Source organism: Dasypus novemcinctus, chromosome 6 (genome assembly GCF_030445035.2).
Source record: "Dasypus novemcinctus isolate mDasNov1 chromosome 6, mDasNov1.1.hap2, whole genome shotgun sequence".
NCBI lineage: Eukaryota > Metazoa > Chordata > Mammalia > Cingulata > Dasypodidae > Dasypus > Dasypus novemcinctus.
The window spans coordinates 7,282,193-7,307,531 of NC_080678.1; the positions used below are offsets into that span (position 1 = coordinate 7,282,193).

Sequence of the window (25,339 nt, forward strand, 5' to 3'; positions counted from 1 at the left end):
TGCATACATTCACAAGCACGTGCCCATTTACAAGTGAGTCTGTCCTAACTCCTGGGTCAGAGTTGCCTTAGCTGACCCAACTGTCTTCTCAGGTCAGAGAAGACAGAGTTGGGTTAGAGGCAGTTTGTATGGAATTCCTAATAGGAAACTTGCATGTGATTCTCAGCTTCTTTGGTAGCTTTTCACCAATAACCTCCTTTGCATCTTAAGTGTTTTCTGAGCTCACCAGGCAATCAACTGATCTTAACAGTTCTGCTCTGAATTCTGAATGTAGCCATTATCAGCTTGGTGCCGAAGTGCGCTGTCCTCTGATTCCTAAGCCTTTCCTTAATTTTATCATTGGGTCGTTTCTCACATAGACAAGGTCTTGACTCTGTTTTCTATAGATCTGCTCAAACTCATTATCCAAGCTTATGTTTTGGTCCCTTTTTTCTCTGACTCATTGACATAAATTCGGCAGCTAGCTGGTTGTCATGGCAGTTGCCGTTTCAACAGTTGCTGACACAACTTCTTAGAGTATCCCTGTTATATTCCAAATCCTTTAGAACCCTCTTCTCTGAACCCTGAATCATTCTGCTCCTGTTACTGCAGTTGGCATGAAGCCATGCCCTGTTCATGTGGCTGTCCTTACACCTGGGGTCTGGGCTGCTCTCCGTTAGGCCAGGTCCAGTGCTACACCTCCAGAAGTGGTGCTGGTTACTACCTCAACTGGTACACTTCCTCTCCTTCCGTGGAGGGCTCCAGGTGCCAGCTGGGCCAATGCCCTTATACTTGGTTGCCTCACCTCCCCTGTGGGGAACCATCATTTGTGTAGTCAAGGTCAAGATTTAAATTCCCTCTGTTGGACGAGGGTGAAGAAAGGGGAGCTGATGCTTAATTTGTGCAGAATTTACAATAAGGTTGATAATAATTTTGAAAAGGGATAGAGGTGATGGGAATACATTATTGTGAGGGTAATTAAAAGCACTGAATTGTATAATTGTGCATGTGGTTGTGGTTGAGAAGGGAAGTTTAGAGTTGTGTATATCACTAGAAGTCAAGCTAGAGGTGAAACTTGGGACTGTATAATATAGTGAACCCTTTTGTTGATGAATGTGGTTAATAGTAAAAATGTAAGGATGTTCTTTCATGAACTAGGACAAATGTACATCACTATTACAAGGTGTTAATAATAGGGCAGTATATGGGGAAAAAAGACAATGCAAAATTTTGACTATAGTGAATAGTGATATAATATTTTTTCATTAATTGTAACAAAAATACTATACTAATGCTAGGAAGATATAAGGATAAGGGTTTTTATTTTGTTTTTTTTTATGGTTGGAACAATGAAAATGTTCTAAAATTGATTGTGGTGATGAAAGCACAACTCTGTGATTATACTGAGAGTCATTGATTGTCCACTTTGAATGGGTTATATGGCATGAGAATCATTAATTATAAAAAAATTCCCTCTGTTTGAAATACCTAGATTGGTTTCTATTTTCTTACTGGACCTATCTGGGCTAATCAGCTAATAAATGGACAGATTCTCCTGAAAAAGAAGAAGAAAAAAAGATGCTGCTTAAACGGAGGTTTCTGAGTCTTTGCTGCCTTCCCTCAGGCTCAGGTGCTTAGTCCAGCAAACGTAGTGTTTGGGGTGCTGGCAGAGCCCTGTACAGTCATAGGTCATGTGGGCATATGATGTGAAAGTTGCTGAGGCTTCTTGGTATTGCCCGTCATTATAGGATCCTTCCCTTCCTTTTACCTTGGGTCATTGAATTTTCTTTACCCAAAATGGTAGTGATTTTCTATTTAAATGCCAACATACAAACTTGGTTGTTTCTGAGTATTGTGAACCCCTCCAAGGAATTGGTTTTGGATCCCAGCCTAGTCATTGATGTTATCACTCTTCTTTTTTTCACTTAAAAGCAGATGCTAAGGGAGTAGTCGTAATAAGCCTCTATGTTGTTATTCCTGCTTTGAGATTGAGATCCACCCTGACAGTGGAGTGCTAGTGAGTGTGTGTAGGAGAGAGGCCAGCTTGAGAGAGTAGAATTGGAGTGCTTGGGAAGTAGGTATTGAGCCCAAATCCGTTGTTTTAACTCATTGTTCCCCAGTAGGGACAGCAGGAGGAGCCAAAGTATGATTATTCTGATTTTAAAGGGATAAACAGTTTTTCTTTGTACTTCTCTTTATTTCCAGATGGGTGACCTTTAAAATAGGTGTGTTTATTTAATTTGCATATCTGTTTTCTTTGTGGTTGCTTCACACATCTGTAGCATCTTTAAACACTGTATTAAAACAGAAACTTACATAGAGCCTGGTGTAAATGAGATTTTTACCTTTCTTCTGAGCCTGCTGTAATGGCAGAGAAGTGTTTACTAATGCCTTATAGAGTAGGTATAAATGTCAAGCTTGGGACAAATGTCGAGGATAAAAATGTAGCAGTCTGACAGATTAAGAAAGGTCTGTGGGCAGCAGTTTACTTTCTGTGTTCTATCTACATGACAGCTAGTTTTTGTCAGTCTTTTTGTTCTTTTGTCCTGAGAGAAGAAAACACAGTCAAGTAGTAGGACTCAACAGAATTTCATTGATCATTCTGTAATATTCATATTGTCCTCTGCAAGTTTTTTTCCTGAGTCGGTCTGGGATCCTAGAGTTCATCAGTCTAACCCAGTCAGTTTGCAGATAAGGAAAATGTAATACTTTGGGGGGGATGATAAGCCTGTGGTGCACAGTTAGGCTGAGGGGCAGGATTGTGCCCCAGAACCTCTCCTCTTTCTTCCCTACTTGGCTGTTCTGTGTGTTTGCAGTCGCTGTGCTACACTGGTGGTCCCCTGAGAAATGCATCAGTGAGAGCCAGGGGCCTTTGCCGGCTTCCTTTCCAGGCATAGTGCAGAAGTCTTGCTAAGACGCAGGACTGACTTAATCAAACTGTGAAAGAATAAGCTGGTCAAAACAAGAGTTCAGCTGTGTTGGTGGTGTAGCCAAATATGAATCCTGAAATGGATGAGTAGCAGTATAAATAGAGTCACTAACAAAAATATTTAGATTTAGCTTCTGACAATAAATATTTTCTCTGGAATATGGATACCAGAAAAATAGTTTGGTTTTTAAAAAAAACATTTAACTGTGGAATTTAAATTAGTCATAGGCTCCGAGAAAACAAACAGCTTTCAGATGGCTAGAGGAAAAAAAAAACACAAAAATTTTTTCTCTAGATAAAGTGTGCTAAATTGTGAGGAGTTGGTGAAATCGATTTTCATAGAAAAGTCAGCACTTTAAGAAAAATGCAGTTTAGGCTTCCTGCATATCTGTTAGACTAAGCTAATGCAGATGGCTCCCCTTCTGCTGGGAAACACTAATAAAAACTAAATGCAGAGTTGGTTAAATAGTAAGGGAAGAGAATATCAGAGTAGCCGGTACAAATACATTCCCTGGTGAACTTAGTTGGTTTTGGCCTTTGTTGGCTTTGGTCCTGTCATGGTCCCAGGAAGGCTAGAATTCTAATGTCTGCAGACATGGGAGATGTGACTTGGCCCAGTGAAGTAGGTATGGGAGCTAGAATTTGTACTCTTTCATAAAGTTCAGAACCTTGGAAACATACCTTTCCCTTAAAAGAGAATTAGAACTAAAACATCAGCCTGTGCATGAACATAGTCTTTAAGTTTATTCTGTCTATATTGTTCAGAAACCAAAAGCAAAGACATACATGTAAAAATAGATACAGTCCATTGAAATCCTTAAGGGCTGGATGGTAAATGCAGAAATAGCCTGTGGGCATGCTTCCACCCTTCAGAGATAAAACAATCCACTAAAGGTGAGATCAAAACAAAACACCACCAACTAAACAAAATCTACTACCATGGGGGAGTCAGGAAGTATAACAAACAGGAGAATCCAAAACTCCAGGGATCTGAAATAGAAAAACCTGAAACTCACTATAAAGTATGTTTAAAATTCCTAAAATGATTAAGGAAGATATAAAGCCATAATGAAAGAAATAAGCCATAATGAAAGAAGACAGTGTGAAAAAAAAGAATAGGGAGGTTAAAAAGAAAAAACTTGTAAAAGTAAGTAATAAAGTAATTGAAGTTAGAAAATCAAATTATGAGGTTAGACACAGTTATAGACTGAATTAGTTAATTAGAAGATAGATCTGGGGAAATCATCCAAAATACAGCAAGAGAAATAAAGAGAAAGTGTGAACATGTGAACAGGATGCACAGAAAAAAAGAACGAGGGCACCGGACTTGGTCCAGTGGTTAGGGCGTACATCTACCAAATGGGAGGTCCGTGGTTCAAACCCTGGGCCTCCTTGACTCGTGTGGAGCTAGCCCATGTGCAGTGCTGATGCGCGCAAGGAGTGCCTTGCCACGAAGGGGTGTCCCCTGCGTAGGGGAGCCCCACACGCAAGGAGTGCGCCCCGTAAGGAGAGCCTCCCAGCGCGAAAGAAAGTGCAGCCTGCCCAGGAATGGCACCGCACACACGGAGAGCCGACACAACAAGATGATGCAACCAAAAGAACAGATTCCCAGTGCCGCTGACAACAACAGAAGTGGACAAAGAAGACGCAGCAATAGACACAGAGAACAGACAACCGGGGTGGGGGGGGGAAGGGGAGAGAAATAAATAATCTTTAAAAAAAGAAAAAAAAAAGAAACAAAGAATGATAAGGTCCATTAGGAAATCCAGAAAGAAGGAATTTACAGAATAGGGGACAAGAATATTTGGAAAGATTATGACTGATAATTTTCTAGAATTGAGAAAGCCGTGTGTAGCCAAAGAATTTTGAAGTATAACAAAGTGAGGGAGATCACCCATCAAATATCAAGATGTATTACAAAGCTCTGATAATTAAGACAATGTGTTATTAGCCATAGATAGACAAATAGACCAATAAAGTAAGATTGGGAGCTTAAAACAAAGCCAGCATATATGGCAGCTCAAGAGAAGGCATTACAAATCAGTTGGGGATGGCAGGCTATTCTATAAATTGTGCTGGGGCAACTAGCTATCCATAAATGGGGAAGAATAAAGTTAGAGCTCTGCCTCAAACAAAAATCAGTTCCAGGAGGTTGGGGGGATTTAAAGAATCTAAACATGCAAAACAAAACTTCAAAAATATTAGTAGAAAATGTAGGAGAATATATGTATAAAGTTTAGTAGATTTATAAAATGTATAAATCAAAAAGGGAAAAGATTGATATATTTGAATACATACATAATACTTTGCATAACAGAATTCTACCATCATTGTTTAAGAAGAGGCTACAGTCTAGGAGAAGACATTTGTACCCCGCAAAATGGAAAAGATGAGTATCTTAAGTAAGTAGTTATATAAATCAATGCCCAGTAGATAGATGGGCAAAATTTATGAATAGGTAATTCAGAGAAGATATCTAAATGACCAATATGTATGAATGGATGTTCAACCTCACTAGTAATTAAAAACTTGCAAATTAGTGCATCAAATTAATAAAAATTTTTAAGTGTCTGATGGCATAAGATGGGCAGGTATAGAGATATAGGTACTCTCTGCTTTCTTGAAAACAGTATAAATTGGCATACCACTTTAGAAAGCAAAGATCTAGTAAAGGTGATGGTGGGCATTCTCTGTGACATAGAAGTTTGACTCATAGATATAGACCCTAACAGTTTTCCAAGGAAATATCTATAAAATAATGGTTGTAGCAGTGTTTGCTTAGCGAAAAGCTGGAAACAATCTAAATGTTCTTTAATATGGAGAATAGATAAATGAATTGGTATGTATTTATTCAATAACATAGTATATACAGTAGTGAAGATGGTGGGACTGAAAAAAATAAATTACAGAATGATATGTATAAGATGATATTTAGGTACCAAATTGAAGGTACTGAAGGCTTTTTCTGTCTGAGAGGGTGAGGACTAAGGATACATAGGGGTTTCAATTATATTTGAGGTTTTATTTCTTAAGTTATGTGATGTTCATGGGTGTTTTTTCTTTTGTTATCTCTACTTTTTTTTTGTATGCCTGATGAGGCATACTCATCATGATGAGTCTTGGGCTCAATCTGTTAACCCATAGCTACATCATGGTGAAACTCAAGAAAAATCTGTAGAGAGGAAAATGACTGATTACCCATGAAAGAATTAAAATTTGACTTAGAACAGAAGTCTCATTAGTAACAGTAGATTCCAGGAGATATTGGAATAACATCTTCAAAATGTTGAAGGAGCTGTATTTGTGTGAGCCCTTTTGGGCAATCAGCTACTGCTCATAAAGCTACACAGTCTATGTAATGAGGGTTTTCCCCCAAGGAAAAAGAAATCGTAAAGTAACGAAAGAGCTACTCCCAGATGGTTTTACAGGTTAAAACAGTCCTGCATGAACAATGATTTAATATTAGAAAAATTGCTACATTGTTTAAAGGAGAAGAAACAAATTATCATCTTCATAGATGCAGAATCTGTGTGCATTTAACTTGAAGTCTTGTTCAAGATTAAACCTTGGCAAGCAAGAAAAAGAAGAGTTTATCGTGGTAAAGGTTAAGGAACATCATAAGCAATGAAAACATTTCTGTTAATGATGGGAAAAATACAAAGGTCCTTGCTGTCACTATTTCTGTTTAGTGAACTAGGGTTCCTAAAAAGCACAATGAGACAAGAAAAAAGAAACAATAGGTATAAGAATTGGAAAGGCAAAAAGTTATTTCCAGATGACTTAATTATCTATATAGAAAACTCAAGAAAATCTACAGATAAACTATTCGAACTAATAGGGAATGGAGGTGGCTCAAGCAATTAGGCGGCTTCCTCCCATACTGGAGGTCCCGGGTTCTGTTCCTGGCGCCTCCTAAAGAAACAGGGAAGTTGAAGAGACACAGCAAACAATGAGGGGGTGGGGAGAAATAAATAAATAAAATATAACTAATAAGAGAATTGAGCAAAATTGCTGAATATAAGATGGACATGTAAAAATCCATAGACTTTTTGTTTATTGGTAATAACCAATTAGGAAAAATATCCCATTCACATTATTTCTTAGATTTGAGCTACTCTCTAGTATCCATTCATTTCAGCCTGAAGGACTCCCTTTAGTATTTCTCATAGGGTATATCTACTAGTGATAGATTTTTGTTTTGTTTTGTTTTGTTTTTTAATCTGGGAATGTCCTAATTGCTCTTTCAATTTTGAAGGTTAGTTTTGCTGGATATATAGAACTCTTGGAAGGTGGCCTTTTTTTTTTTGGCACTTTAAATGTGTCATCTAACTGACTTCTGACTTCCATGATTTCTGATGGAAAGAGGATTGCTTTTACATAATGAATTCTTCTCTGTCTATTTTCATGATTTCTTTTTGTCTTTGGTAGACAGTTTAATTATGATGTGTCCAAGTGTGGCTCTCTGAGTTTATTCTACTTGGAGTTTCTTGAGCTTCTTGGGTGTTTATTAATGTTTTTCATCAAGTTTGGGAAGTTGTCGGCCATTATTCCTTCAAATATTCTTTATCCCCCTCTCTCCCTTCCTTCTGGGACTCTCATTCTGTGTATGTTGGTATGCTTTGTAGTATCCCACAAAACTCGGAGACTTTATTCATTTTTCTGCCTTCTTTCTCTGCCCTACATGGGATAATCTTAATTGATCTATCTTTCTTTTCAGTGTTTCCATCTTTGCCCCCTGAAATCTTTTGAACTCTCTAGTGAATTGTTGATTTCAATTATAATTTTCAACTCCAGAATTTCTATTTGGTTCTCTTTTTTTTTTTAACTTCTGTCTTTTTATTGATATTCTCTATTTGGTGAAACCTCGTTCTCATGCTTTCCTTTAGTTCTTAATCACAGTATACTTTAGTTCTTTGGCCATGTTTAAAATAGCTCATTTAAAGTTTGTATCGGGTAAGGCCAATGTCTGGAACCTTTCTCAGCAACAGTTCTCTTGACTGCTTTTTTCCCCTGTGTATGCACCACACTTGCTTGTTTCACTGTATATCTTATTATTTTTTGTTGAGAACTGGACATTTTATGTAATGTTATATGGTAAATTTGGAAATCAGATCCCTTTCTTCAGGCTTTGCTGCTGCTCTTTGTTTAGTGACTTTCTGAGCTAATTCTGTAAAACCTGCATTCTTTGTTGCTTGTGGTCACTGAAGTCTCTGCTCAGTTAGCTTAGTGGTCAGCTAGTGATTAGACACAGACTTCCTAAAAATGCCTGGAATTAATAAGTCTTCTACTCTTTACTAAGGTACTCTATATATGGATCACACCTTCACACTCAGCCAAGCACCTTACAATTCTGCCTTATCTTTCACTTCCTGCTTGCACATGTGCATGGTGTTTTGGATTCCCAAAGCCCCCCATGGACCTTTCATTCCCCACTTCTCCTTTTACGTTTTATGATAAGCCTATTGCAGGCCCTATGGTTATCCACCACCTTAGACAGGCACATTGTTGCATAATTGATTGTTTTTGACATATGCTCCCAGGGACACCATTCAAACCAGTGTCACGTCAAATAAAGGTACCTTGGCAGTAGGGTCTTGCAGGGAACCAACAAATAGGTTAAGTAATGACAGCTCTCTGGGAATAGGGCTTTGCGGGAACTCCAGGCTACTCTGCCCCTTCCACTGGCTGCCAGGCTGCTAGTTTCTACTGTGGTTGTGGGCTGTTGGTTTGTTTACAAGGCTACCATGGAGTTTTCGAGGAGGGGATGGGAATCAGGCAAGTGTAAAAACACTGCTAAGCTCACTGTTCTTACCAAGATTTGGCCATATTCTTGAGTAAACACTCCCTGGATTGCTGCAAGCCTTTGGTTAATTTCCAGAGTTCTGAAAAAGTTGATTCTATTTTGGCCAGTGTTCGCATTGTCTTCATGGAACAGAGGATATTTGGAGGTTCTTAATCCACCATTTTCAGTGACATCCAGCCCCATTCATGTTAACATAACTTGTAAGTACTATTGGAAAATGTAATTGTGACTCCAACATAAGACATGTTCAAACCTTAATCTGCGTTCCTGTGGGTATGAACCCATTTGTAAATTGGACCTTTTTGAAGATGTTATTATTAGTTAAGGTATGGCCAAATTGAATCAGGGTGGGTCTTAATCCATTTGACTGGAGGTCTTGTAAAGAGAGGAAATACAGAGTCAGTCAGCAGAAACCAGAGAGGAGCCCGATCGCCATGTGATGGAGAACTGCAATCATCAGAATGCTACTGACCATGGGAGAAAGCACGCCTTTCTAACATCTTGATTTTTGGATTTCTAGCCTTCGAGACTGAGGCAATTAACTTCCTGTTCTTTAAGGCCAACCAGTGTGTGGTATTTATCATAGCAACCCAGGCAAACTAAGACAGGTACCTAGAAACAAATGTAATGAAAGGTTACAAGATCCATATGGAGAAAACCATAAAACTTTATATAAGATATAAAGGAGACCTAAATAAATGGGGAAATGGTCCTTGCTCATAGATAGGAAGATTCAAAATCAAAACTATATCAGTCTCATCCAAATCAATCCACAGATTCAGGCAGTTCAATCACAATTCCAATAGTATTTTTTTTTGCATGTGGAATTTGACATGTTGACTATAAAATTCATATAAGGGTTTTAAAAGCTAACAATAGCCAAGAAGATTGTGAATAACCAGTGTTGGGGGAACTTGCTAGGGATTATAGCTTCTCACAGAAGCATAATATTTAGAGCTGTAATAGTGACAAATACTAATAGATAAAGAAAAAGCAAGTAGGTAATGGAATAGATTGGACTCCAGGAACAGATTACACTGTTATGGGTGGTTTTGTACATAGGAGAAATTATAACTAAGCAGGGGAAGAGTGGACTGTTAAAAAACCATGCTAAGATCATTGGCTTTCCATGTGGAAAATATTGATCTGTCCTTTGTTCTGAACATAAAAATCTGCTCAAAAGGATAAAGGATTTAATGTGAAAATGAAAACTTTGAAATGATTAAAAGAAAATATAGAATACTGATGTCTTGTAGAATATATTTTCTTAAGCAGTGTATGAAAATCATAACCTGGAATTAAAGGCTGCTGTATTAGCCATCCAAAGGGGTGCTGATGCAAAGTACCAGAAATTGGTTGGTTTTCATAAACAGTATTTATTTGGGGTAAGAGCTTACAGATACCAAGCCATAAAGCATAAGTTACTTCTCTTACCAAAGTCTTATTTCCACGCATTGGAGCAAGATGATTGCCTACATCTGCCAGGGTTCAGGCTTCCTGGGTTCCTCTCTTCCTTTTGCTTTTCTTTCCTCTGTGTGCTTACTTCCCATGGGTCCCACTTAAGGCTTCAGCATCAAACTCCAACATCAAAACTCCAACATTAGAAAGCCCCCCAATTCTGTCTTTTGTCATGCCTGTTATCTGTAAGCTCCCACCCACCTAAGGGCGGGGACTCAATGCCCTACTGACACGAAAGGTTTACTTGATTACTTAACTAAATCCAGTATAATCCAATATAATCTCGTATGCCCAGAGGAAAAGATCACTTTACAGACAATCCAGTATTTCTTTTTGGAATTCATCAATAATATCAAACTGCTGCAGCTGCTAAATAAAATTACTTAAAAATTAAAAACAACCTACAGACAATAGCATATGTCTGCAAAGTTTAAAGATGAGCTACAGACATTGGAAGATATCTACCATGTCAATTATAATTGACAGATAATGATTATGTATAATATGTGAAACACTTCTACAGAGAATAAGAAAATTTCAGTAGAAATAGGGTCAAATGTGATGTCAGGCCATGTGCACTCCTTTCAGGGGCTCTGAATGGCAGTGGGTGAGTCTCTGACCTCACAGATTCCTGTCCATAGTCATCAGATTGGCAGACATTTAAAATTGTGACAGTTGAGTGTTGTTGAGAACAGCAGAAGGCGCTCTCAGCTGGCAGACATTCCTGCTTCTGGTTCTGTGCTCTAGGCTCCCACACAGCCTGGGAGAGGTATGCAGCCATGTTCATTGTGGCACTCTTAATATCAGTGAGAATCAACTTAACCGTTACTTAGCAGGGGAGTGAGGGAACCTCCAAAAAATTGATGAGCACAAAGCAAGTTACAAGAGGCTTCTAGGAAGATTGTGTCGGAGTAGGTCTACTGTTTCACTAAAACAATGGAAGAAGGGCAAAAAGCTGTCAGAGATAACTGCTTTGGGGATCTATAGACCAGGAATGTGCTGCACTTTGTCCAAGAGGGTGAGGGGCAGAGGGAAGAAGAAGCCGAAATGCACATCATGAGTTACTAGCCCCTGCAGCTGAGAATGGCACCCATCCCCCTCCCTCATGGGAGCAGCCCAAGTAAAACCCATGGCTCACTGCAGCCTACTGAGAGGGGAACAGATATCTTCCTCCCTGGAAGAGGGGGAGGGTACAGCAGAGGGCAGAGAGTGGTTTCTCCTCAGTGGATTTGGCCAGCAGAGCCTGCTTTGAATCTTGGTTCTGGACAAACCAGAATCATGGGCAAGTGGAGGTTGAAAGAGACACATCTGTGGAGAGATTCACCGATAAGCAGCATGTGCTGGCCGGGCAGGAAACTGCAAGGAGAAAAACCGCTCTTTGGAGTCTCACATCCCAGACTCCTTTCATCGGATCTGCACCCCTTTAATGAGACCCTTGCCCTGTTTTAATAACTTAAGCTGGGCAATTTAAAATACTTAGAATAAGTTGAACCAAAACACAAAGAGCTCTGAAACAAAACCACTAGGCAAGAGAGAGAAATTGACCATCACAGTAAATTCACCAACATAATCAGATGCCTAGACATCAGCAGAAAATTACAAATCATACTACAGAACAGTAAGAGATGGCCCTGCCAAATGAACAAACCAAAAATCCTCATGAGTCACAGGATTTAAGACAACACAGACCTTATAAGTCAGTTCAAGGAGTTGAAGGGAAATATGACTGAAGAGATAAAGGATATTAAGAAGACACTGGATGAGAATAAAGAGCAAATTGAAAGCCTACAAAGAAAGGTAGCAGAGCTTATGGAATGAAAGATACAGTGGGTGAAATTAAAAATACGTTTGAGGCATATAAAACAGACTTGAATTGGTCGAGGACAGAATTAGTGAATTGGACGACTAAGTATCTGAACTTGAAAAGATAAAAGAACAGAAAGAGAAAATAATGAAAAAAATGGAACACAGTCTTAGGGAATTGAATGACAATGCGAAACACACAAACATACATGTTATTGGTGTTCCAGAAGAAGAGAAAAGGGGCGGAAAGAATATTTTAGGGAATAATAACCAAAATGTCCCAACTCTTATGAATGACATAAATGTCAATATCTAGGAATCGGATGTGGCTCAACTGATTGGGCTTTTGCCTACCATATGGGAGGACCCGGGTTCAAACCCTGGGGACTCCTGGTAAAAGGTGTGCCTGTGTGGCGAGCCAGTGCCTGCCCACGTGAGTCACTCAGCAAGATGATGATGCAACAGAAGAGAAACGAAGGGGAGAGTCAAGGTGAGAAGCCACAGAAACCAGAAACTGAAGTGATGCAATTGACAGGGAACCTCTCTCCACATCAGAGTTCCCCAGGATTGAAACCTGGTGACCCCTAGAGGAGAAAAACAAGAAGAGAAGATAAAAAGAGACATAGACACAGAAGATCACACAGTGAATGAACACAGCAAAACAAATGAAAAAACACAGCAGGGGAAGCAGGGGAGGGGGAAAATCAATATCCAAAGAGGATAGCACACCCCAACCAGAATAAATCCGAATAGACCTACTCTGAGACACCTACTATTCAAAATGCCAAATTCCAGAGATAGAGGATTCAGAAAGGAGCAAGAGAAAAGCAAAGCATCATGTACAAAGGATTTTCTGTAAGACTAAGTGCCTATCTCTCATCAGAAACCATGAAAGTAAGACAGTGGTATGATGTATTTAAAATACTGAAAAAGAAAAATTGTCAGCCAAGAATTCTTTATCCAGCAAAACTGTCCTTCAAAAATGAGAGTCAATTTAAAGTCTTCACAGGCAAAGAAAAACTGAGGGAGTATGTTACCAAATGATCAGATTTGCAAGAGATACTAGTGGAAGGCTATAGCCTGAAAGGAAAAGACAAGGGTGAAAGACTTGGAGAAGAGTGTAGAAATGAAGATTATTAGAAAGGGTAACTTAAAGTGTTAAAAAAAAAAAAACAGACAATACTTGTATTTGTTATTGTAAAAAACAGACAATACTTGTTACTCAAACAAGTAAGATATGACAACAGAAAGCCCAAGGATAGAATGGACGAAGTCAGTAATGCCTTTACAGTGATAACATTGAACATTAATGGATTGAGCTCCCTCATCAGAAGACGTGGACTCACAGAATGGATTAAAAAATATGAGCCATCTATATGCTGTCTACAAGAGACTCATCTCCGATGTAAGGGCACTATCAGGTTAAAAGTGAAAGACTGGAAAAAGATACTTCATGCAAATAATAACTAAAAAAGGTTGAAAAAAGATTTTTCATTCAGTTAGTAACCAAATAGTAACCAAAAATAGCAGCAATACTAATATTGGACAAAAGGGATTTTAAGTGCAAAACTGTTCTAAGAGATGAACAACATTACTACATAGTACTATTAATAAAAGAGGCAATTCACCAAGAAGAAATAACCGTAATAAGTATTTATGTACTTAACCTGGGTGCCACAAGACACATGAGGCACACACTGGCAAAACTGAAGGGAGATATAGGCATATCTACAATAAGTTTGAGACTTCAATACACTAATCTCAGCATTGGATATAGGACATCTGGGCAGGATAAAATAAGCAAACAGCTTGAATAGTATAAATAAACTAGACCTAACAGACGTTTATAGAGCATTACACCCCAGAAAAGCAGGATATTCATTCATTTCGAGTGCTCATGGATCCTTCTCCAGGATAGACCATAGGTCTCAATAATTTTAAAATATTGAAATTATACAAAGCACTTCCTCTGATCATAATGGAAGAAGCTGGAAATGAATAATGAACAGAAAAAGGGGAAATCCACAAATATATGGAGATTAAACAACATAAAATTAATCAGTGGGTCAAAGAAGAAACTGCAAGAGAAATCAGTAAATATCTCAAGAGGAATGAAAACTAGACAATATATCAAAACCAATGGAATACAGCAAAGGCTGTTCTGACAGGGTAATTTATGGCCCTCAATGCTTACATTAAAAAAGGAGAAAGCTAAAAATTGAAGACCTAATAAAACACTTGGAGGAACTAGAAAAAGGACAGCAAACCAATCCCAAACCAAGCCAAAGGAAAGAAAGAAAGATCAGAACTAAAATAAATTGAAATTGAGAACAACAACAACAAAACAATAGAAAGAATCAAAAAAATCAAAAGTTGGTTCTTTGAGAAGATCAACAAAATCGGAAAAACCCTTAGCTATACTGACAAAGAGAAAAAGGAGATAAGATACAAATAAAATCAGCAATGAGAGGGGAGACATTACTACTGACCCCACAGAAATAAGAGAGATCATATGGGGATACTATGAACAACTATATACGAGCAAACTATAATAGATAACATTAACAAAATGGACAAATTCCTAGAAACACATGAACAACCTACACTGACCCTAAAGAAATAGAAGCCCTGAACAAACCAACCACATGGTAAGAGATTGAAATAGTTATCAAAAAAACTCCAGGGAAGCAGACTTGGCCCAATGGAAAGGGCGTCCGCCTACCACATGGGAGGTCCGCGGTTCAAACCCTGGGGCTCCTTGACCCATGTGGAGCTGGCCCATGCTCAGTGCTGATGTGCGCAAGGATTGCGTCCCGCAAGGAGCGCTGCCCAGTGCAGAAGAAAGTGCAGCCTGCCCAAGAATGGTGGCACATACATGGAGAGCTGACACAGCAAGATGACACAGCAAAAAGAAACACAGATTCCCGGTGCCGCTGGTAAAGATAGAATCAGGCATAGAAGAACACACAGTGAATGGACCCAGAGAGCAGACAACTGTGGGGGGAGGGGAGAGGAGAGAAATAAATCTTTAAAAAAAACCCAAAAAACAAAAAATGAAAAGCCCAGGACCAGATGCTTCACAGGTAAATTCTGCTAATCATTCAAAGATGATCTAATACCAGTCTTGTTGAAGCTCTTCCAAAAAATTGAACAGGAAAGAACACTACCAAACTCATTCTATGAAGCCAACATCACCCTAATACTAAAGCCAGATAAAGACACTACAAGAAAAGGAATTTACAGACCGATTTCTTTAATGAATGTAAATGTAAAATTCCTCAACAAAATACTCACAGACTGAATCCAAAAGTACATTAAAAGAAGTATATACCACAACTGAGTGGGTTTTATCCCTGGTATGTAAGGGTGTTTCAACACAAGAAACTCAATTAGTGTAGTAAACCACACCAGTAAACTGAAGAAGAAAAATCACATGATCCTGTCTATTTAGGCAGAAAAGGCATTTGACAAAACACAGCCATCCTTTCTTGATAAAAACACTCCAAAAGATAAGAATAGAAGAAAGTTTTCTCAACATGGTGAAGTGCATAAACCCACAGTTAGCATTGTACTCAGCAGTGAAAGACTGACAACTTTCCCGCTGATACAAAGTGCCGGGTATCTGTTGCCTTTTGTAAAGGGTATTTATTTGGGGGAAAGCTTACAGTCCTAAGGCTGTGGAAAGTCCAACTCAGGGTACCATAAGAGATCCTTTCTCACCAAAGTCAGCTGCCACATGTTGAAGCAAGATGACGGGTGGTCTCTGCCTGATCTCTCCTTCCTTCTTCCTCTTAAGGCTCCATGGACCCAGCTTCTTCTGAGCTCTGCTGTAGGCTGACATAGGGCTTCCTATATCAGACTGACATAGGACTCATTTCTTTCCAGGCTTCCTCAGCTGCTCTGCTGCAAACTATCAGGCAAATTGCTTAGCTCTCTTCAACACCCCAGGTTCAAATATGACAGAGTGCTTTCCTTTTCCCTTTCGTGTGTCTTCTTGAGTGAGTGTCCATTTATATCAGCCCACCAAGGGGGCGGAGACTCAGTATGAGTCATGCCCTTCTGACATGGTCTAATCAAAGCCCTTATCTTAATTTAATCAGGACATGTCAGCTGAATCTAATGCATTCAAAGGGTATCACACCAAGAGGAATAGATTAGTTTTCAAACATAATCTCTCTTTTTGGGATTCATAAATAACATCAGACTTCCACATATTGAGATCAGGAAAAAGACAAGGATGCCCACTGTTACCGCTGTTATTCAATATTATGCTAAAAGTTCTAGCTAGAGCAATTAGGCAAGAAAAAGAAATAAAAGGCACCCAAATAGGAAAGGAAGAAATAAAACATCCCTATTCATTGATGATATACTATATCTCAAAAATCCCAAAAAATCCACAGCAAAGCTACTAAGACAGATGAGTTCAGTAACATGACTAGGTACAAGATTAATATGCAATCTCAGTAGTGTCTGTGTACACTACTGGGAGCAATTTGAGGAGGAAGTCAGGAAAAGAAATTCCTTTTATAATACTGACTAAAAGAATCAAATACTTAGGAATAAACTTTAACCAAGGATATAAAGGACTTAAATTCAGAAAATAGACAAAACACTGTTAAAAGAAACCAATGAAAACCTAAATAAATGGAAGGACAATTCATGTTCAAATATTGGGAGACTATCGTTAAGATGTCAGTTCTACCAAACTGATCTACAGGTTCAATGCAATTCCAGTAAAAAAAATCCCAACAGTCTTTTATTTTTTTTTTGCAGAAATGAAAAAGCCAATTATCAGATTTATTAGGAAGGGTAAGGTGCCCTGAATATCAGCAGACAAATGTCTTCAAAAGGAAGAATGAAGTTGTAGGACTCTCACTCCCTACTTTAAAGAGTATTACTTAGCTACAGTGGTAAACAAAACAGAACAAAACAGCATGGTACTGGCATTACAAATACGTAATACTAATACAGGGTGTTAATAATCGGGTGGGATCGGGGAAGAATATACCAAATGAAAGATACAGGCTCTCATTAGTAGTAATATATATATTTTTGTTTTTGCTGCTGTTGTTTTTATTTTTGTTTAGTAGTAATATTTTGATGTTCTTTTATAGTTCATAAGAAATGTTTCACAGCAGTACAAGGTGGTAGCCATGTATGGGAGCCCTACATAACGATACATGTTTGCTTTGTAAGTTCATGATATCTTATTGTTTATGTATGTTTGTGTATGAAGAAAGATTTCAATAAAAATTTTTTAAATGAATAACAACTTACAGACGGAGAATTGCAGAGTTGTACTGTCTTCTACCTTTTAAAGCCATCAACTGTAGTGCCTATTGTCATTAGCACACATGAAGAGGAAAGTGATAGGGTCATGGACGCTCGCTTCTGCCCCTCCAGGTCCACTTGCACCCTTCCCTCTGCATTCTGATCTGTAGGGTCTATACCAGTGGGACACCTGGGTCCTCTGGCTTCCCACTGGGGCCAACCATCGGGGTGCCAGCAGGAGATTGGAGGGAGATGGGGCAGGAGGGCAGGACAGGTATATGTCTCGACAGATGATCTGTTCTTCTCAAGGCAGCCAGAAGTATATATGCTTCCAGGTTCTGGAAACCTCTACCCCTGAGCCTTTGGTCCTTCTCCAGGTTTTGGCATTGCCAGATGGGCCTGCTCTACCCCACCCACAGCTTTGTAAATAGGTCCTCTGCAAGTAAGCCCTTCATGCAGTCTCCTGTACACTAATGTTTGGTAAGGCTGAGTAGAGAGCCTGTGGATTTTTGTTACAAAGGTATTTCATTATGTGAAGACTATAGAGGGCAACTGGGGATGCCAGGCTTTTGTTGAAGACTTGAGTTCTGTGGAGAAAAGGCCCTACTTGGTGGCAGCAAAGATGAGTATGCTCTTAAAGAAATAAGGAAAGTCATTTCTCAACAAGTTGCAGGAGTCACAGAGGTCTCCAAATCACAAAAAACTACTGGTACTCACATTATAGTTACTCAGGCTGAGGCAGGGAGCTAGCAGCAAAGCTAATTATTTCCACCCATTAATGGAAAGTGGTGTCAGTACGAAGGGAAAGCAGCACACGGTACGCTCTCTTTGGCCCCGGTAGCATGGGTTCAGTTGTAATAAGACTTACTGTAGAAGGTGCACGTCTGGTGTTTCGTGTAGTGACCCCAGAGAGGGGGCATCCAGCAGTGTGTACCTTGGGCCAGAATGAGGGATAGCGGCAAGAGGAAGCTTTTAGTAAAATGGGAAGTGCCGCCAGGGTCTGAATTGCGGTAAGCATTCAGGGAGGAAGTCCTCACAACGCGAGTGCCAAGAAACCTTCAGACAGCTGTGGCACAGGAAGATATGGTGGGAGAGGGCTCTCGGCAGTGAGAGCAGCCTGACCTGGGTGCCTTTCATCCCAATATTAGACATAAAGAAAAACCACCCCTTCTAAAATCATCTTTCTCTTGCTTGGTGCAGAAAGATTGAAATAGTGTCTTACCAAAAGTGGTAACTTGTTCACACTGTTGCTTATCAGATCACTTTTCAGATCACTTTTCAAGCCTAACCAAACAAGGCATTTTAACTGGCAGCGATGACTTACAGCCAGGTACTACTAACCCTCTCTTCCTTCCTGAGTTAGCCAAATTGTAGTCAGTGCCCTTGCTTTCTCTTTCAGCTCTTGAGGTTGGTGTGTGTCATCTGTGAATGTCAGACCTCACTGTACCAGCCTTGTTTGGATCAGGGACAGGTCTAGATATCTTGATTTCCACTGTGGACCCTGTGCTTTGAGAGGGACATTGAGAATCTGGAACATGTCCAAAGAAGAGGAGTGGGATAACACAAAGGCTTGAGATCCTGTCAGCGGACAGTGTTGGAGTTAAGGTGTGGATGAGCAATTCCTAAAATTCCTTTCACTGCAAAGATTCTAGGTCTTAATCCTGCTATTGGTGAGTGTTCCAGTTTGCTAGGCTGTCGAAAGCAATATACCAGAAATGGGTGGGCTCTAACAGTGGGGATTTGCTAGCTGACGAGCTTATAGTTCTGGGGCCATGAAAATGTCCAGTTCAAGGCAGCATCAAGACGATGCCTTCTTCCTGAAGACGGGCCGCCAGCAGTCCTGGGCCCTCTGTCAGGTGACAAGGCACTTGGCAGTGTTGGCCGGTCTCTTCCTTCTCTTCCAGGTTTTGCTGCTTCCAGCTTCTTGCTTCCCTCACTTTTTCTCTCTCTTTGTATGAATTTCATTCTCTTGTGAAAAACTCTAGTAAAATTAAGACCCATCTAAATGAGGGAAGTGACACCTTAAGATCCTTCTCACCAAAAGATGCTGGCAATAGGTCCATACCCATGGAAATGGTTTAACTTTTTTTTTTTTAAGATTTATTTATTTACTTACTTTTCCCCTTCCCCTCCTCCTGCCCTGCTGTTTTTGCTGTCCATGTTGTCTTCTCTTTTCATTTTCTCTCCCTAGGCTTCACTAGGATTTGATCCTGAGACCCCTGATGTGGAGAGAGGTTCCACGTCAATTGCGCTTCCTCAGTTTCTGATTTCTGCTGTGCTTCACCTTGACTCTCCCCTGTCTCCCTTTTGATGTATCTTCATCTTGCTGCGTGACTCCCTTGCACAGGCACCGGCTCACTACGTGGGCACTCACACAGGACTGGCTTGCCGCGCAGGCACGCTGTCTCTTCTTTTTCACCAGGAGGCACCAGGGATTGAACCCAGGACCTCCCATGTGGTAGGCGAAGGCCTTATCTCGAGCCACATCCGCTTCCCTGGATTAACTTGAAGAATGCACTTTTCTTGGGTAATGCAGATTCAAACCCCCACAGTGACGCTCTTTGTCTAATTACCCCATCTTGTCCCTTAGCCTCCAACATGTCTTCCACATTTTTCCCTCCATAAGGGAGGATGGGGTTGGGGGAGGCATGAGACTTCCTAGTGAATATCTTTTCTTTTTAAAATCATTCTGTTTTCTGAGCCACAGTGGTGGTGAAGTAGTAGGTATAGTAATCTAGAAATAACTAAGAGAGCATTGTGCCCTGCTCCCCATCCCCTCGGGGTCTCACCCCCTCACTCTCTTGCACAGGGCCTGAGAGACAGCATCCACGTGCAGGGCTGGCCTCATCTGCACTGCAAACCCAGCGCCTTGCACGGACTTTTCCCTGGCTCAGACCAAGACTTTCCTGGTCAGGGAAGTTTGGGAAACGCTGCCTACTTTTCCCCATCTTTTGGAGATTCTCTATGCATTGGCGTATTAAGGACTTTGAGTAAAGTGGATTTGGCTCAATGGATAGAGCCTCCGCCTACCACATGGGAGGTCCAGGGTTCAAACACAGGGCCTCCTGGCCCATGTGATGAGCTGGCCCACATGCAGTGCTGATGCGCGCAGGGAGTGCTGTGTCACGCAGGGGTGTCCCCCACATAGGGGAGCCCCACGTGCAAGGAGTGCGCCCCATAAGGAGAGCCGCCCAGCGGGAGAAAAGTGCAGCCTGCCTGGGGTGGCGCCACACACACGGGGAGCTGATGCAGCAAGATGACACAACAAAAAGAGCCACAGATTCCCAGTGCTGACAAGAATACAAGCAGACTGGGGGAGGGGGGAACGGGAGAGAAATAAATAAATACGTACATACATACTTTAAGAATGGCAGCAAGAAACTTGCTTGATTTTGTTTAATCTAGAGTTTCCAAAGTTCCCTTTTGTAGAAGTGTGCCTACTATGTATGTAATTCTGAGACAGTTTTGGGGGAGATAAAAGGCCTATTGAGGAAATTTAGCAGCTGCCTTTGTCCTGGTGCTCAGGGCTCCTCCCAGTCTGCGAGCACCCTGACCTCCAGGCAGATCTTCCATCCCCACCCTGGGACATTCTGGACTGTTCTCACTGCCAGGATGCCCTTGATCACCTGGTTTGCTCCCCGGCTCCTCCATGGCCTGCTCGAGCCGCCTTTCCTGGGGCGAAGCCTTCCAGCCCCCTCATCAGGGAGAGAGTCCCTTGCTCCTAGCGTTTGTCCTGGGCCCGCTGCCACCGTGAAGCGGTCCTGGGAGACGGCAGGGCTCCTGGCTTGCTTTGCTGTTGGCTGGTTTGCATGGCCAGGTGTGATGGGCGAGCCCTCCCGTCAGCCCCTCGGCCGCTGGGCCTCCCTGGCAGTGCTGCTGCTGCAGGCAAAGAGGCGAGGGGCCTGCTCCAGGAGATGGAGGTGGGGGGTGGTGAGGTGGGGTTGGTACTTAGTCTGGGTGGCTGCCAGGCTTCCCAGGTGAGAGACCCTCTCAGGGTTTCTGTGTGAATCCTGATGTGATATTTAGTCATCATTTAAGCATTTTTCATTTTTATAATTTTTATGACTATTTAGGTGGCATTTTTATTCTTTTCTCTCCCCCTCATGGTACCATAGAAGAGCAGAGAAAAGGCATTGAGAACGTTCTAACACTAGGCACAGCTGCAGCTTTAAATACCTTAATTTTGATATACTACATAAACCATACCTGGAAATATATCCGTCAGAAATTAAGACATTATTGAACTTGAATATTGACTCAGTCTTTTTTAAGCCCTGCTTTCTGTTGGTGGCTGTGTAGCCAGGGTAGAAGTAAATGCTTTCCACTGGAAATTAATCCCCTTGCTGTGCTATCTTCTCATTGTAGGGGCATTTTAACCACACCATGAATCATTAGAAGATACAAGCTGGAGAAAAGGAAGATTTAAATTTTGGTTTTGAATCCTTCCTGCGACAATGAATGTAAATCTCTTACAGATGGATTTAGATGCCCACCTGTTCAAATAGCAGCCGGACGCACCCGGCTGGGGCCTGTTTGTTCTCTCCTTGGCGTAATCCCACCTTCTCCACCCCAGAGCTGGGAAGAGCCGCGCCACGTCCAGAGGCCTGCAGATTGCCAGTGCCCACCCACTGCAGCTCCTGTCACACACGTCCTGCTTGAGAAGAGCGTGAAGGAGAGCAATTGCATTGTTTTAGAGCTAAAAACAATTCAGTAGCAAACTTCCTGTGAGGTTTGGGAACCTTTGGCTTATGGAATCATATCCAGATGTAGTTCTGCTTTTATACTTCTCATTTATTTTGTGGATGTATCTGGGGCTGTTTAGTACCCTTTTTAAATGAAAGACTTATTTTTATATTTAAAGTGCTCTTTCATCTTAAACTGAAGTTTGCTAAGTGCTAGTATCCAATTTGTTCTGTATAGGTCTTCAACTGAAGTTAGCAGACATAGCACTCCTTTTATTTTAAAATGGCAATTCTAATTTTCTCATGGGTTTTCAATGTATTGGCTGACTGTGGAGACAGACATTATTTTCCCTGGCTTTGAAAGCTTCATGAGATACCCTGCTCACATAATAGACAAGGACCTAGAGAAACTGGGATTGTGGGATTAATCTCAAGTTCTTTAACCTTCCTAAAGCAGAGGGAAGACCGGAAACTTGTCCTTTCCATATTTTCATTACGTTATCCACCTGGGCCGTGTTCTCTGGCAGTGACCAACCCTCAGCATTGACATTTTGAAGAGCCCAATCCATAAATAATCATGGTGTGTAGTCGTGGGAGGAATTTCATATTGTAAAGATGGAACGAAATAAGACAAGTCGTTGAGAGGAAACCAGAACAGTGCCATTTGTGGAGCGGCTTGCATGAGTCACAGAGCAAGTTGCCGTGAACGCTGGAAGCAGGGCTGGCTTTCCCGCCCCCCAGCCTGGTTTGAGGTCACTGGGCCTTTGACCCTGAATAAGGTCACAGAGCTGTGACTGAATTGGGAAAGCTGGTCCATGCCAGAAAATCACGGCTGGCAGTGGGGAGGGGGTATTTGGATTTGTGACTTAAAAGTACATATTTTTAAAATGCCTTAGCTTGCTCCTTTCCTTTCAAAAGGAGATACACATCAATTTTTATGGAAAAAAATAAAACAGATCCACAACATGTTCATTTTGTGTGTAAGTGCTTCCTTTTCCTACAAGTTCCCAAAGAGGGGTGATGTTCACATATTTATGCCTGGTTATTTTGGTAGTTGAAGTAGCACACAAGTTTACCCAGCTATTTATACAAATTAAAAGCTTTTTTGTAGAGAAGAAACCCCCAACGTATCATCCTGGCCCAGTGGAGAAAGCCCTGAATTTTGAGTTGTATAGACAGGTTCAGATCTCACGTCTGCAACGCCGTGGTGACCTCTTTGGCTTCTTTCCTTGGCTGTGGAGTGAGGGTGCCACCAGGGGGTCATTAAACCCATGAGCAGGTGCAGAGAGACTCGACCAGTCAGGATTCATGTCCTTTCCCTGCTTCACAGCCCCTCCAACGCTGAAGTGGGTGTTCTCTTGTGACAGGGCTGAGAGCAGGAAAGGTGCTAGCAGTGCAAAATGGCATGGATGAGGTGAAGCAGTTAGTCTTAGCACAAACGCTAGAATTCTTGGATTGTAGAGAGAGGGGTTGACATGACAAGCTTGTCACAGGACACTTGAAAGACATGGCATCAAATTCTCGATTTTTAGCGGGTCCAGTGCAGAGCCCTCTGTCTGTCCTGGCAGAGCCTTATTCCCCAGGGGACTGGCTTGTTTAGGCTTGGTACCCCATCTGGGGCCACCTGCTCCCCTCACCTGGCCAGCCCTCACCTGGCGGGCTGTCCCGGCATCCCTCCTTGCATTGGACAGTGGCAGCCAGCCCGCAGTTCTGCTCCCTCTGCATTTGGTCATCATGGTGTAATTCAGGGCCTTTTGGGCCCCACCTCCCGGCTTCCAGAATGGCTTCTGCTCCCAGACCAGCCCCCTACTTTGGGAACCTGCAGCTGGAAAGGTATGAGAGAAATGACATTTTGGTAGCAAAATTTTCTTGTTTTGAGTGGCTTTCTTATGATTATAATAATACTTGTTTCATTATAGAAGGATGTGGAAAATACAGGAAAACAAAAACAGTCACTGCCTCAGATCACCCTGTATTCTTCCTTCCAGATGTGGGCCACTTTTTTGTTTTCAACTAGATCTCATCTAGCTGATGTTCTCCCAAATGAACAGTTCTAGGAAAACATCTTTTTAAAAGCTACATAGTATCCCTCTTTGAAATGGGCTGTCGTTTTGACAGCTCTCCCAAAAGCAACCCCAAATCTGACCTCTTTGAGAAGACGCCTCTAGGTGGCACGTCGGAAACCTCATTATCTTTGGAAAGTGGAGGAAAGCCAGGGCGGTGGACTCAGCAGACCTGCGCCACAGTCACGTGTGCTGCGGCAGCTCCCTGGAACAGGACACCCTGAGCGGCCGGCCTTCACTGTCTGCGCACGGAAACCCATTGCTCCCTGCCACATTAATTTGTCAGCACCACAGGTATTAAACAGGTTAGCTAATAACCCAGACCTGCATATATTTCACTAAACTGGCTCTCAGCTCACCCATGGAAAGTGTGAAATGTGATTATCCCTTCAAAGAGCTTCATCTTTGTTTTCCAGTCAAAAGGGGAGGAATAATACACTTTCTTACACCCTGAGGAAATAGACTAGGCATTTATATGTGTATAATTCCGTTAAGCAAATTTTCAATTTGTTTTTTAATTATAATTTGTCATTGTTTGCTTTTTGTGTAGGTGTAAAAATGACAACATACACTTTTTTATGATTTCACAAAATAAGTTTATAGCAGTTTCTAGTCCAACAAATTATGAAAGCTCATTTCAGAATATTTGTAATCATGGCAAATGGGTAACAAAGATATATTAAAACTGTTGCAAATGTCTTACCTCCTTGTAAAATTTATTTTCAAATTTGTTTTGAAAACATTTTAAAAAATTATACCTGAAATCCGTATTTGTTAAAACTAGGAAATTGTGTTAAGTAAAAATGAAATATAAATATAAAATTCACCCATAATCCCATTACTCAAAGGTAATTAATGTTAACATTTTGACATGTAACTTATAAAACTTTTTCTGTGTGAACATCACATATGCACATTTACATGTACTTTTAAAAATTATTTTTTAAAGATGCATAGATCATACAAAATGTTGCATTAAAAAAAATAAGAGGTTCCCATATACCCAGCCTCCAGGATGGCTTCTACTCCATCATTGTGGTTTACACTCTCCCAGTCCATTCAGTGGGTGAAGGCAGGATATATAATGTCCTGCATCTATCCCTGCATTATCATTCAGGACAACTCCAAGTCCCAAAAATGCCCCCATATCACACTTCTTTTTCCCTCTCCCTGCCTTCAGCAACTCCCATGGCCACTGTCTCCACATCAGTGATATATTTTCTTCCATTGCTAGAGTCACAACAATTCTGTAGTAGAATACCAATAAGTCCACTCTAGTCCATATTTTCTTCCTCCATCCTGAGGACCCAGGGATGGCGATGCCCACTCCACCTCTAAATTGAGAGGGGGC

General features: G+C 41.0%; 1 long non-coding RNA gene across 1 annotated transcript in view; it reads left to right on the forward strand.

Annotated features, from left to right (window-relative positions):
• The window catches only part of LOC131278655 (uncharacterized), a 49,549-nt gene extending 24,859 nt beyond the window's left edge, over positions 1-24,690 (forward strand). The window contains exon 4 of the long non-coding RNA XR_009186034.1: positions 21,609-24,690. This is a non-coding gene — a long non-coding RNA (uncharacterized lncRNA). The remainder of the gene's footprint in view (positions 1-21,608) is intronic.
• Positions 24,691-25,339: the final 649 nt, after the last annotated feature.